Below are 12,570 nucleotides of genomic sequence, written 5' to 3'. Positions count from 1 at the left end.
TTTTACGGCGCAACATATGAAATACCCCCCCCCCCCTGTTTTAGTTACAAAGTCACGTAACTTTTGAAAAAATAATCTTAAAAGTCGTTTTTTTACAAGTACCTATGGCACGCCTGAACCACTTTTATTAATTAATCTTAGATTATCTCAGATAAATTAGGTTTATCTGAGATAATCCCGGTTTATCTCAGATAAACTTAGATTATCTCAGCTTAATTCAAATTCGAAAAAATCCTGTTTATCTCAGATAATACAGAAAATTCATTATCTGGAGAAAATCCCGGTTTATTTGAAAATATTAAGAAAAGCTAGGTTTATCTGAACGATTTTCAGATAATCCTAATTTATCTCCAGATAATTGATTATCTGAATTTCAGATAATTCATTATCTCATTTTCCAGATAATTCAGTTTTAAAAATACCAAAGAATAATGTAACGAGTGTTCTGATTGGACGTTCTCCGTGTGCACGCGTTGTTTTCAAGAATGTACCATATTGTTGGGCGTGCATGTTATTATAAATTAAGGAATGTATCTCCCTCGTGCAAAGCTCTCATTCCTTTCAAGAATTTGGCTATATTTTTTGGACCTTTTGGATTATAGCTCTTCATCTTTTATATAAGCTTTGGATTTCAAATATTTTGGCCACGAGCATCACTGAAGAGACATATATTGTCGAAATGCGCATCTGGTGCAAGAAAATTGGTACCGTTAATTTTATTATTAATATTATGCGGCCTTCACGATTACCGAAATAATAACTACCGATATTTTATTCCAATAATTTTGTAACGTATGATAATCGTAACTGGATTATACGATGGTGGTTACTTGGACATGATAATAGTAACTTATGTTGATCACCTAATCTGTCCCAGTCAATGGGATAATTTATGTCGTCAATCAATGGCCAGGACCACACTGTTTTGAATATGATTCTATATAAAGTCTTTATATTTAACAAGTTATAATTTACGGTAAATGCTTATATCATAATGAAAAGGAGATGCTGAAACGTTTTTCATGCTCACATGTTGTTAATGGAAACTTTAATGTTTAAATGGTTCGTTTTCAAGTAAAGATATGAGTATATTCAATGTTTAAAAACATTTTTTCATACTTTTATAAGATTAATATTAAATGTGCAATAATTAATTCTTGTTTATTTAGCAAAACAAACAACAGTTGCATTGTTTATCTAAGAACATTTTACTGCATAAAATAATGTGGGACATTCAGAATTTTTCATGTGGGACAATCAGAACTCTAAAATTTTAAAAAGTGGGACAATCGGGAATAAACCACTGACGTAGTTGTACTACGTATTGACGACAAACAATATTCCTACGACTTTTGCCATTTGGGAAATCTAAACAACTTGTCTTTAGAGATTTTCGGCGATTAAATATTTCATACAGTTGACTTGTTTTTTGACATCTTAGCCAAAAGCTCAGGGGATAATAAACTACATAAGGATTCCTAATGTGCTGTACTTCCTATGTGCAACTTCAAAACTTTTGGGTGATTCGACGATCATTTAAGGTTTTTTTGGTCATATTTTTTGTAATCCAGAATTAAAAGTATGAAAATACTGTCCAATTAGTTATAAATAACATAATATCCAGCTAGATAATAACAATGGCACGTATTTGAGCATGTATTAGGTAGAACACAAATCTAGTGTGCTCGCATGAGGCAGTTTAACTGCCTAAAAATCATTAGACTGGAGCATAATTCGAAATTGATCTTTAACTAATTGTCATGATAAAACTATATACCGAATTTCAAATCAATATCTTTAAGCATGAAGAAACAAAAGTGCACACGCTGACATGTCTCGCCTTCATTACTAATCATTGATATTATGTTGGTAGTCCTAAATATATAAAGGTTTATTACAACTGTCACACAAAGTTAACATTAACCAAGAAAACTAAACATTGACCAATGAAGCATGAAAATGAGGTCAGGGTCAGATGAACCATGCCAGGCAGATGTGTACAGCTAACAATTCTTCCATACAACAAATATAGTAGACCTATTGCATACAGTATAAGAAAAACAAACCAAAACACAAAAACTTAACTATAACCAATGAACCATGCAAATGAGGTCAAGGTCAGATGACATCTGACAGTTGGACATGTACACCTTACAGTCCTTCCATTCACCAAATATACTAGACCCATCGCTTATAGTATCTTAGATATGGACTTGACCACCAAAATTTAAACTGATCCATGAAATGAGGTCGATGTCAAGAGAAAACTGTCTGACGGGCATGACGACCCTGCAAGGTACGCACATACCAAATATAGTTATCCTATTACCTATAATAAGAGAGAATTCAACATTACAAAAAATCTTCTTTTTTTTTCAAGTAGTCACTGAACAATGAAAATGAGGTCAAGGACATTGGACATGGACTGACGGACACTTCGTAACATACAGCATCTATATACAAAGTATGAAGCATCCAGGTCTTTCACCTTCTACAATATAAAGCTTTTAAGAAGTGAGCTAACGCTGCCGCCGGATCACTATCCCTATGTCGAGCTTTCTGTGACAAAAGTCGCAGGCTTGACAAAAAAGTATGGAAAATTGACAGATGGACAAACAGACAGAGTGCAAACATTAAGTCTCCACCGTACTGCTTTCTACAATGAGCAAAGCCCACACCGCATAGTCAGCTATTATAGGCCACGATATGACAATTTACAACAATTTAAAACAATTCAAACGAGAAAACAAATATGTAACACATAAGCAAACGACAACCACTGAATAACAGGCTCCTGACTTGGGACAGGCACATACATAAATAATGTGGCGGGGTTATAGGGACCCCCCTAACCTGGGACAGTGGTATAACAGTCCAACATAAGAATTGATCCAGTGGTTTCAGAGAAGATTTTGTGAAAGATTACAAAAAAAAATGTTAAAAATAACTATAAAGAACTCCTTAACAGGTCAATTGACAGTTTTAGTCATGTGGACCTATTTAAGGATCTTACTTTGCTCAATTTTTTTTGCTGTTTGCAGTTTATCTGCATCTATATTAATATAAAGATAAAAACCAAAAACTGCAAAAAATTCTTAAAATTACTTTTTTTCTAAATTGTTGTCTGATTTATCTGGAAATTGAAGAACAAATATACAAATGTATTCCTGATGAACATTTTTACCCATGTCAGATATACTCTGAATGCTTAAATTTCGGAGATATTATCCAAAAATTTCATTGTACTCCTACGTTCTATTTAAACAATGTTCTGTTTAATGTGTCATTGCTTTTATTATAATTTGACTAATTGATATAGTCTGTTTGTCCATCTGTCGGTCTGACAGTCTGTCCAGCTTCAGGTTAAATTTAAGTGTTTGGTTAAAAATTTTGGTCAAGGTTAGCCAGTTGAGATAAAAATGTTAGCTTTTTATACCTTATATGGGATTTGCATATTGTTAAAGACTGTAATGTAATTTCAACGACAAGGCTGTCAGAGTGACAGCAAACCGGATTTTTCTGCAGAGGTGCAACCCTGAACAGTTAAGCTAGTCTTGACAATACGTTTAAAATTTAAACAACTCTGAATTTGGGTTGTGATTGAATATTTGACACAGCATAGGTTTGTTACACAAAATGAATGTGGTCAAAGAACTGAAATTGGACATTTACCTATTATGGTCCAATATCCAAAATCTAAGTACGTTGTTATCATCAGCATATCAAAGAAACCCAAGAAATCAATTTTTGGATGAAATCAAACAAAAGTTTAATTTAGGACCCTTTGGATCCCAACTGTTCCCAAAATTGATGGATCTGGAAAAAAAATGTGATCTAAGTGATATTAAAGAACAACTAGATTATGATGCATATTTAATTGTAACTTTTTTAATGGAGTTCGTGTTGTTTCTTATTTATTATTTGTAACTGTTTATGTATAAAATGCCACGGTCTCTTAATTTCATGAGTCTTTAGGATAAAAAAGATCTTTACAAGTCATTTTTATATCAAATGTATTATCACACCTTTTTATGCTCGATTTGAGATCTAAATTTTATTGTTAAAAAAGGCTAGCTGTTGTCAAATAAATTTTTGTGAGCAGTTTTAGTACCGAGGGTGTGTCTTATTTTGTGAGTTTTCATTGGTTTGGAGTTTTTAGACCCTTCATTGTTGACCAGTGGAAAACTTCCCGCCGAAGTGTTTCAAATAGCACTTTGTCTTCAAACGAACAAGATGGACACATGCAGTTCACAGAAGCAAAAGATTAATTTTGATTTGAACTGTTCGTGAAACCACACATACTCAAGGTAGATATTAACCCCTTGGTATTTTCCCAGATTATTTTCATTATTAAAAATATGGATCAAAACACGACTTTTGAAATCTTTTTCGAAAAATTAAGATATGATATAAAAGACTATCTGATGAAATTTAATAAGTTGGCTCGTGTTCATTGATCGTCCTGAATATGCATGAAATATTTGCCACTGGACACCAAGTAACCAACAATCAATCGTGTTCATTGACATCGGAATAAATAAAAAAAAATTAAACTAGAGCATGCACTGGTTACTACAAAACAAGTGCCTGAGTCGATGCTGTAGCAAGTATCGTGATGTTTGAAAAGGTTGCACCAACTGAAAATGCAGATGGCATATTTTTGCTCAACTATCGATAGCAAAGATTTGAAAATATTTATTTTACTTTTTCGTATTTTACTGATGCATGGAATTATATTTCAAGTTTACAGTTTTCAAGTTTATAGTAGATGGTCTATTTGTATTTTATAAAGATGATAAAGCCATAATTCAAAAAGTAGAAGACTTGATTCTCCATTATATTGTCCTTGATCCTCGATTTACTTACAGCCGTTTTGGTTGTCAGTAGATATTTTTCTGCACAGCCAGTTACTAAAGTGTGAAATGAGTAGATTGTTGTGTAACACCTATATGGTCATGTGATCAAAAGGTTAGAATTTGAACCGATATATGGTCGTGTCATCAATAGGTTAGAATTAGAATCCAAATCTTTACTTGGACAAAGACCTAGGTATTTTTATGCCCCACCTACGATGGTCCACTGAACATAGAAAATGAAAGTGCAAAGTTCAGGTTAAAGTTTTTGGTCAAGGTAGTTTTTGATGAAGTTAAACTGAGTCACATCTACTTGAAACTTAGTACACATGTTCCCTATGATATGATCTTTCTAATTTCAATGCCAAATTATAGTTTTGATCCCAATTTCATGGTCTACTGAACATAAAAAATGAAAGTGCAAAGTTCAGGTTAAAGTTTTTGGTCAAGGTAGTTTTTGATGAAGTTAAAGTCACATCTACTTGAAACTTAGTACACATGTTCCCTATGATATGATCTTATTAATTTTAATTTCAAATTAAAGTTTTGACCCCAATTACATGGTCCACTGAACATGGAAAATTATAGTGTGAGTGGGGCATCCGTGTACTATGGACACATTCTTGTTTCATTAGAATATTAGGGGACATGAAATATGTTTGAAAGAATTTTAAGGCAATTAATTGATTCAATGTGATCTGTGTTGGATTTTAGATTTTAAAAGTTCCAGAAAATTACTTTTGGAGAATTGAATGATTTCACTAATTTTTCATGTTGCATGTGAAATTACAATATGATGACTTTACCCCATTTCTTTAAGTTTATTGATTTATTAGAGTTGTTATGTTTTCAAGCTTTTACTCTTGTATAAACATCATCGAACTGTAACTATAAGTTCTGTAACCATGGTAAAATTCATGATTGATTGTGGGTGCATAACCCCCTGTGGCAAATATATCATGCATTTCAAGTTGAAAGATCCATGTAACTTGACCAGGTATTGCTTCCAAATAGTATCTACCTACAACAACAGAAATAGGGGACACATTCATGTATATGTCTAGGAGACTGACAGTGTACCAACTGAATTTGTTGGCAATACCTTCTGTATACATTTTTTATATAAAAGTTAATTACATTTGGTTTTTCAGAGAATTTACAAGACTATTATCCACAAAATGCAACAGTCTTATTTTGATGAATTGTTGAACCAGAGAAATGTGAAGACTTACAGACACCTAGACTGTATAGTCAACATAACAATGATTAGAGAATCAGACTACAGTGAACATTACAATGATTAGAAAATCAGACTAGAGTCAACATTACAATGATTAGAGAATCAGACTATAGTCAACATTACAATGATTAGAAAATCAGCCAGCTGCATTTCATCAATCAGTTTATGATGAAGCTTTACAGCATTGGAAATGATTACTCAGGTATGTATTGGTTAAAATTTTGATGTTTGTTTTATAGGATAATAGTGGTGTTTAATTTTATCTTTCTTGAAATAAATATATTAGAAATGAGGTGAAATATGGCATTGATTAAAGAAGATGTACCAAGGAAAACATGTGACTGAATAAACATTTTATTAAAAAAGGATGAACAATACAGTTTTGAGTTTCAATCCTTTCATATATTAAAATAAAATGATATTTTGTAGGGACCAAACAACTGAGCAGAAAGAAGAACCGTATGACCTTGAAGAGTAAGCAATGTATTAAGTATATTTGGGGTTACCAAAGAGTATGGTAAGAACCTCATCTTAAATTATACTTGGTGAGTATTCTTATTGTTGGTTAAATATTAAGCATCATTATGGAAAATGGGGGATCAAGGGTATACACCAACAAGACAGTGACCAAAGGAAAATAAATAACCAAAACCATCTAGAGGTTTCAACTATAGTCTGATGTTTATACAATACGTGAACTTGTAAATCATCCAAAGTCTAAAATATTTGTGAATAAAATGAACAGACTGACAAATAACTTACATACACACAAATATCTGACCTAAGCACATGAGCATGTTGCAGGGTGAATTTTTTTTTTTAAATAAATATGGGCCTGTTTTGTGCAATGCCTAACCATTTAACGACAAAATTTCATACAGAAAACTTTTCAAATTGAGGGGTTTCAAATTTTAAATAAGCCAATTTATGGTTTAAAAAAATAATGGAAATCTTGACTCCCCAACAAGAGAAAAATGTCACTCTTATCATTGAGGGAAATGGCCACTACCTGAATGGTCTTTAGAAATAATTCAGTTGCTCTGGTCATTTTTCAAAATTTAACAATGTAAGTAAATATGGAGTTGTTTGATCAATGGGAGATAACTCTGACCACATGGAATAATTCTGAAAACTTAAAGAGGGGTCCTGATCCCGAAATCCCGGGCTTAAAAACACAAAATCCTGAGCTCCCGAAATTTAAATAAATTTAGATCCTGACATCAAGAAATTAAAAAAAAAACCAACTTTATCCTGAAGGGTCAATCCCTAAATCCTGTGCTTTAAAATACCAGATTCCTGAGTCCCAATATAGGTCCTATCCCCCTCACATATATAATTGATAACTAAGATAAAAGAAATACAGAAATTGTTTTGCCTTTTGCCATGCTTACAATCAACAAAAGATTTTTTTCTTCATTTTTCAAAATAAATTCCAAGACTAAGATGTAGGATGCCATGCTCCTAACAAAATACCACAGCATGGAGACCCTAATCAGCACACTAAAATGTCCAAACGTGTGTCCTACATCTTGAAATAAATATAATTTTATAAATGTTCCAAGTATCTTCAAAAACATTTTTTACTCATTTCTACTCTGTTGAGACAATTTCACTAGCACTGCACTTTGACTTTGACTAAGACAAACACAATGTTGATTGAAGTTGAATGGTACTAGTGACAACTTTGTTGGAGACATGGAAAGCATTTCGTCATTGTTAGTAGTTTTATGGGCTTTCACCTCTTGAGTCACAAAGAACCTTATGTACGTTAGTTTCATTGAAATGTTATATGCATTGTCAATGCTAAACATTTGATAGACTTTGACTGATTTTTTTTTTTAGTTTCGTCAGAGTGTAAATGAGTTTGAACAAAAGGCAATATCACCTTTTTTTAGTGATAAGAAGATTTGACTTTCATTTTTGATAAAGTTTTCACCAAATTTATTGTTGATAGCAAGGCTTATGGTGTTTGCACAATTGCACAATAGAATATGCCTTTTACACAATGAGCTCAGTGGTGAATCCAGGGGTGGGGGGGGGGTCTGGAATTTGGAACCCCCCTTTTTTTTGGCCCATCAATGCATTTGAATGGGAGCATATAGTTGGACCCCCCCTTTTAATCTGGGTTGGGAACCCCCCTTTTTTGGGGCCTATCAATGCATTTGAATGGGAGCATATAGTTTGACTCCCCCACCCCTCCCCCCTTTACTCTGGGTTGGGAACCCCCCTTTTTAAAATGGCTGGATCCTCCCCTGGAGCTTGTCACTTTCACTCAAAAAACATTAAAGAAACCATCAAATTCCTAAGCTTAGGTAGGAGCTTCAAATTGTTATAAAAATTACTTAATTATCATTATCTTGTGTATTTTAGCCACCTTCTGCTTAAAAAAAATACATTTAGATAATTTATCACTTAAAGAGGCATTTGCAATGATTTAGATAAACAACAACAGCACTTTTTTTTTTATAAATATTAATAAAAGTGGAATAATGAAGAAATGACTTGTAATTATTAACAGTCATTTTTATAGTTAAATTGGTAAAAATGATCTGAAAAGCATTGCTGATTTCATATTCATTTCCAAAACCACAATTCAACCTCATTTTAGTCTGTATGCATACAGCATTTAATAAGAACCATTGTAGTAGATGGTTGCTCAGCTTGGTCAGATAATAAAAAGAACAGAATGTCAAAATAAAACGGTTTTGCCAACAAAAAATATTATTTCAGTGGTAAAACTCAAATGTTTTTGCTTCAATTTTTTACTCACTTGAGTGCAATTATTTGCAAAGTACAAATCTTATACAAAAGAATTATGTCTGAGACAACAACCCAACCAAAGAGCAAAAAACAGCCGAATCAACTAATGACTCTTCAACTCAGCAAGAAAATCCAGCATCTGGAGGCAGGCTTCAGCTGACCCCTACACAAAAATGTTCACTAGGTCAGTGAAAGTGGATGTCATACTAAACTCAAACATATATTAAAATGAACTGAAATTAAAAAACCTACGAGACTAACAAGGTCCAGAGGCTTCTAACAAGGGACAGGTGCAAAAATGCAGTGGGTTAAACATGTTTTGAGAGATCTCAACCCACACTTATACCTCTATGAGCCAATGTAGAAAAAACAAACACAGCAATTTGCACCGTAAAACTCATTAAAAAGAAGTCTGTGTCCAACTTCAGAAAAGGTAACAAAAGAAACAGACTAATAATTTGTGTATTTTTACAACATTTACAAAGCTAAATTTTGTGGGAAAATAAAGTAAAAGTTAAATTAAAAAAGAAATATTTAATTTTGAAATTTACTTCAAAGGAAAGAAAATAAAGTTTAATTGATTTTATTCTTATATGTGTAATGTTGTATATGTATTTATATTTCATTTCAGAGTTCAACAACAGATTATTAATTCTATAATTTTGATTTTTGCAGATTGCAGCAGTGGGATGTTACAGTCATAGACGTTGGATAGACTCCGTTGTACTAGGCCAGGGAGGGTAGCGCAGAGTTTCCGCAGCACTATACAATAGTAGCAAGATCACTCTACCATGAGCTTGTTAAAGGGCCCGTTTGATGAAAGTGACACCAACGTTCTCCACAACACTACAGATTTGTTTTTGCAGATGCAGCCGAGAGGATGTTTCAGTCATGGACTCATTTGATGGAAGTGGCACCAACATTCTCAAACACTAATAATTTACAAATTTGTTTTTGTTGTAGATGCAACCTCAGTCATACACCCTAGAGTTTGGCTATGTTGTGACAGAAGAAGAGTGGCATATAGACTTCTGTATGTCCATTTTTATGGAAGTGACAAATTACTAATCTTTCTTCTTATATCCATTTCAGAGTTCTTACAAAGATGCATAGGTATAAAATATTTATTATTTTTTGTCTTTTGGTGTATTTTTGTCAATGAGTTAAAACCCAAAGAACAGTACATCGATCAGAAGTAATAAGTTTGACTAGTGTAATTTGAGAGAGAACACTCTGGAACACAAAAAATATCCTACCTCTCAAAAATTTAACACGACATCTTATTTTCACCTTTTTTCATTGAAGCAGCACACAGTGTAGTCAAGAATGTATGCATGTCCTTGAACTTCTAGAAATACAATACCTCTAATAGTTAAAACAGTCTGGTATAATGATCAACAAGAGCTACATAAAAAAAGGAAGATACCAAAGTTAAATTAAAAAAATATGTATTTAATTTTTGAAATTTACCTCAAAGAAAATAAAATAAAGTTTAATTGATTTTTTTCTTATATGTGTAATGTTGTATATGTATTTTTATTTCATTTCAGAGTTCAACAACAGATTATTAATTCTATTATTTTGTTTTTTCGCAGATTGCAGCAGTGGGATGTTACAGTCATAGACGTTGGATAGACTCCGTTGTACTAGGCCAGGGAGGGTAGCACAGAGTTTCCGCAGCACTATACAATAGTAACAAGATCACTCTACCATGAGCTTGTTAAAGGGCCCGTTTGATGAAAGTGACACCAACGTTCTCCACAACACTACAGATTTGTTTTTGCAGATGCAGCCGAGATGATGTTTCAGTCATGGACTCATTTAATGGAAGTGGCACCAACATTCTCAAACACTAATAATTTACAAATTTGTTTTTGTTGTAGATGCAACCTCAGTCATACACCCTAGAGTTTGGCTATGTTGTGACAGAAGAAGAGTGGCATGTAGATTTCTTTTATGGAAGTGCAAATAACTAATCTTTCTTCTTCATATCTATTTCAGAGTTCTTACGAAGATGTATAGGTATGCAGTATTTATTATTTTTGTCTCTGTGTATTTTTGTCAATGAGGTAAAACCACAGAACAAATCAATCAGAAGTATTAACTGGTGTAATTTGAGAACACCCTGGAACACGAGAAATATCCTACCTCACAAAATTTAACATGAGACATCTTGTTTTCACCTTTTTTCAAGGAAGCAGCACACACAGTGTAATCATGAAGGTATCCATGTCCTGGAACATCTGGGAATAGCATATCTCTAATAGTATTTTTACTACTATCCTCAAAATTCAAACAAAACAGTCAGATATTTTGATCAACAAGAGGTACAATCTCAAACCATGTGGTGAAAAAAGACAACACATAACCAAAAAAAGTGACGGAAAATTGTCTACACTGACAACAAAATATTATACAGCAACAACCCATTCAAAGACCTGAGAGATTCTCAAGCACCAACTCAACCAAAGACCAGGGATGAACTCCAGCACTGAGAACCAACCAAAACAAAGAACAGACATGAACTAGGGCAAAAAGCACCAACCCAACCAAAGACCTAAGAGGTTTTCAGGCACCATGCAACCAACTAAACTAAATAGCCAGGGATGATCTCAGACACCATGCACCAACTTTTCCAAAGATCAGGGATGCTTTCAGGCACAACAACCTTACCAAAGACCAGGAATGATCTGACTCCAAGCACCAACCAAAACAAAACAAAAAAGGTGATCTCAGACACCACAGAATGTTAGCAAGTATTTGATATGTTAACTTATCTACTACTTGTGTAAGTAAAATGTTTTTTTTTCATTCTGTGCTGCATTTATTCTATCAAAAATTGTCAAAATGCAACATGAAATTTTTATGTGTTTTTCATCTCTTTCTTCAAAATGTTTTACATATTGAAATTTTTTGTAAATTCCATTGGACTATCAAAAATAATTAGTAAATAATTTCTTGAATAATTTTTTTTTTATTGGAAATGTTAATTTACTTTAATCTACGAATATGAAAATAAATGTTCAAACCTTTTTCATGCATAACCAAATTAATAAATGTGTTAAATAAAAGATTACAAATAAAAAATTTCTATATTTTTTTTTTAGAAAATTAAGATATGCTTCTAAGAGTTTTTACAATTGAACTGTTCCAGAATATAATAATGTATTGTTTTTTACAGAAAATATAAGGTAAAATGACAAATTATGATTCGAGTTTACATGAAAACACTGATATCTTGAATGACAGTAGCATAGGTGGATCCAGGGAGCCTTGCCCCCCCCCCTTTTGTGGGTAAAGGAGTAAGTTCGGTAAGGCCACGGTTTTTTTAATTGTTGGTTTACGGATCCGCCGACCCGATTTTGCCGATTTTCAAAATAAAAATAAAATTGACTTTTCACGTTTTTTATTCCCGCCGACCCTTATAAATGCATTATCCCTGAAATATAATTAAAATGTTCTTTGATTATAAAATGAAATGCATTAATCATTTAATAAAGTTGATAACACTTTCTGTTGTGAAAAATAAAACTTCCAATTTACGTTTCTAAAAATAGACAAATCAAATATAACTGACCTTGAAATGTCTATTGCGCAAATTATTTTGTGGAACGAAACCTGTGTTTAAAACCAATGACAAAATAAGTTCGTTTCCCTTATTTGTCAACAGTCCGTAAGATGCATCATCTCAGAGAAAAAGACTTGTCCAAATGGACA

General features: G+C 32.8%; 1 long non-coding RNA gene across 6 annotated transcripts; it reads left to right on the top strand.

Moving 5' to 3' along the window:
* The first annotated feature begins 4,269 nt into the window (after window positions 1-4,269).
* Window positions 4,270-11,185, top strand: LOC134690851 (uncharacterized). 6 transcript variants are annotated; one of them, XR_010102038.1, is made up of 5 exons: window positions 4,270-4,307; window positions 6,005-6,295; window positions 6,523-6,638; window positions 9,946-9,966; window positions 10,855-11,185. It is a non-coding gene; the product is annotated as an uncharacterized LOC134690851 (long non-coding RNA). The 6 variants fall into 6 exon arrangements; XR_010102039.1 differs by having other exon boundaries at window positions 9,529-9,966; XR_010102040.1 differs by lacking the exon at window positions 10,855-11,185 and adding an exon at window positions 10,449-10,638 and having other exon boundaries at window positions 9,529-9,966.
* The last annotated feature ends 1,385 nt before the right edge of the window (window positions 11,186-12,570 follow it).

Source organism: Mytilus trossulus, chromosome 11 (genome assembly GCF_036588685.1).
Source record: "Mytilus trossulus isolate FHL-02 chromosome 11, PNRI_Mtr1.1.1.hap1, whole genome shotgun sequence".
Taxonomy (NCBI): Eukaryota; Metazoa; Mollusca; class Bivalvia; order Mytilida; family Mytilidae; genus Mytilus; species Mytilus trossulus.
This window is presented reverse-complemented; position numbering and strand designations above follow the sequence as displayed.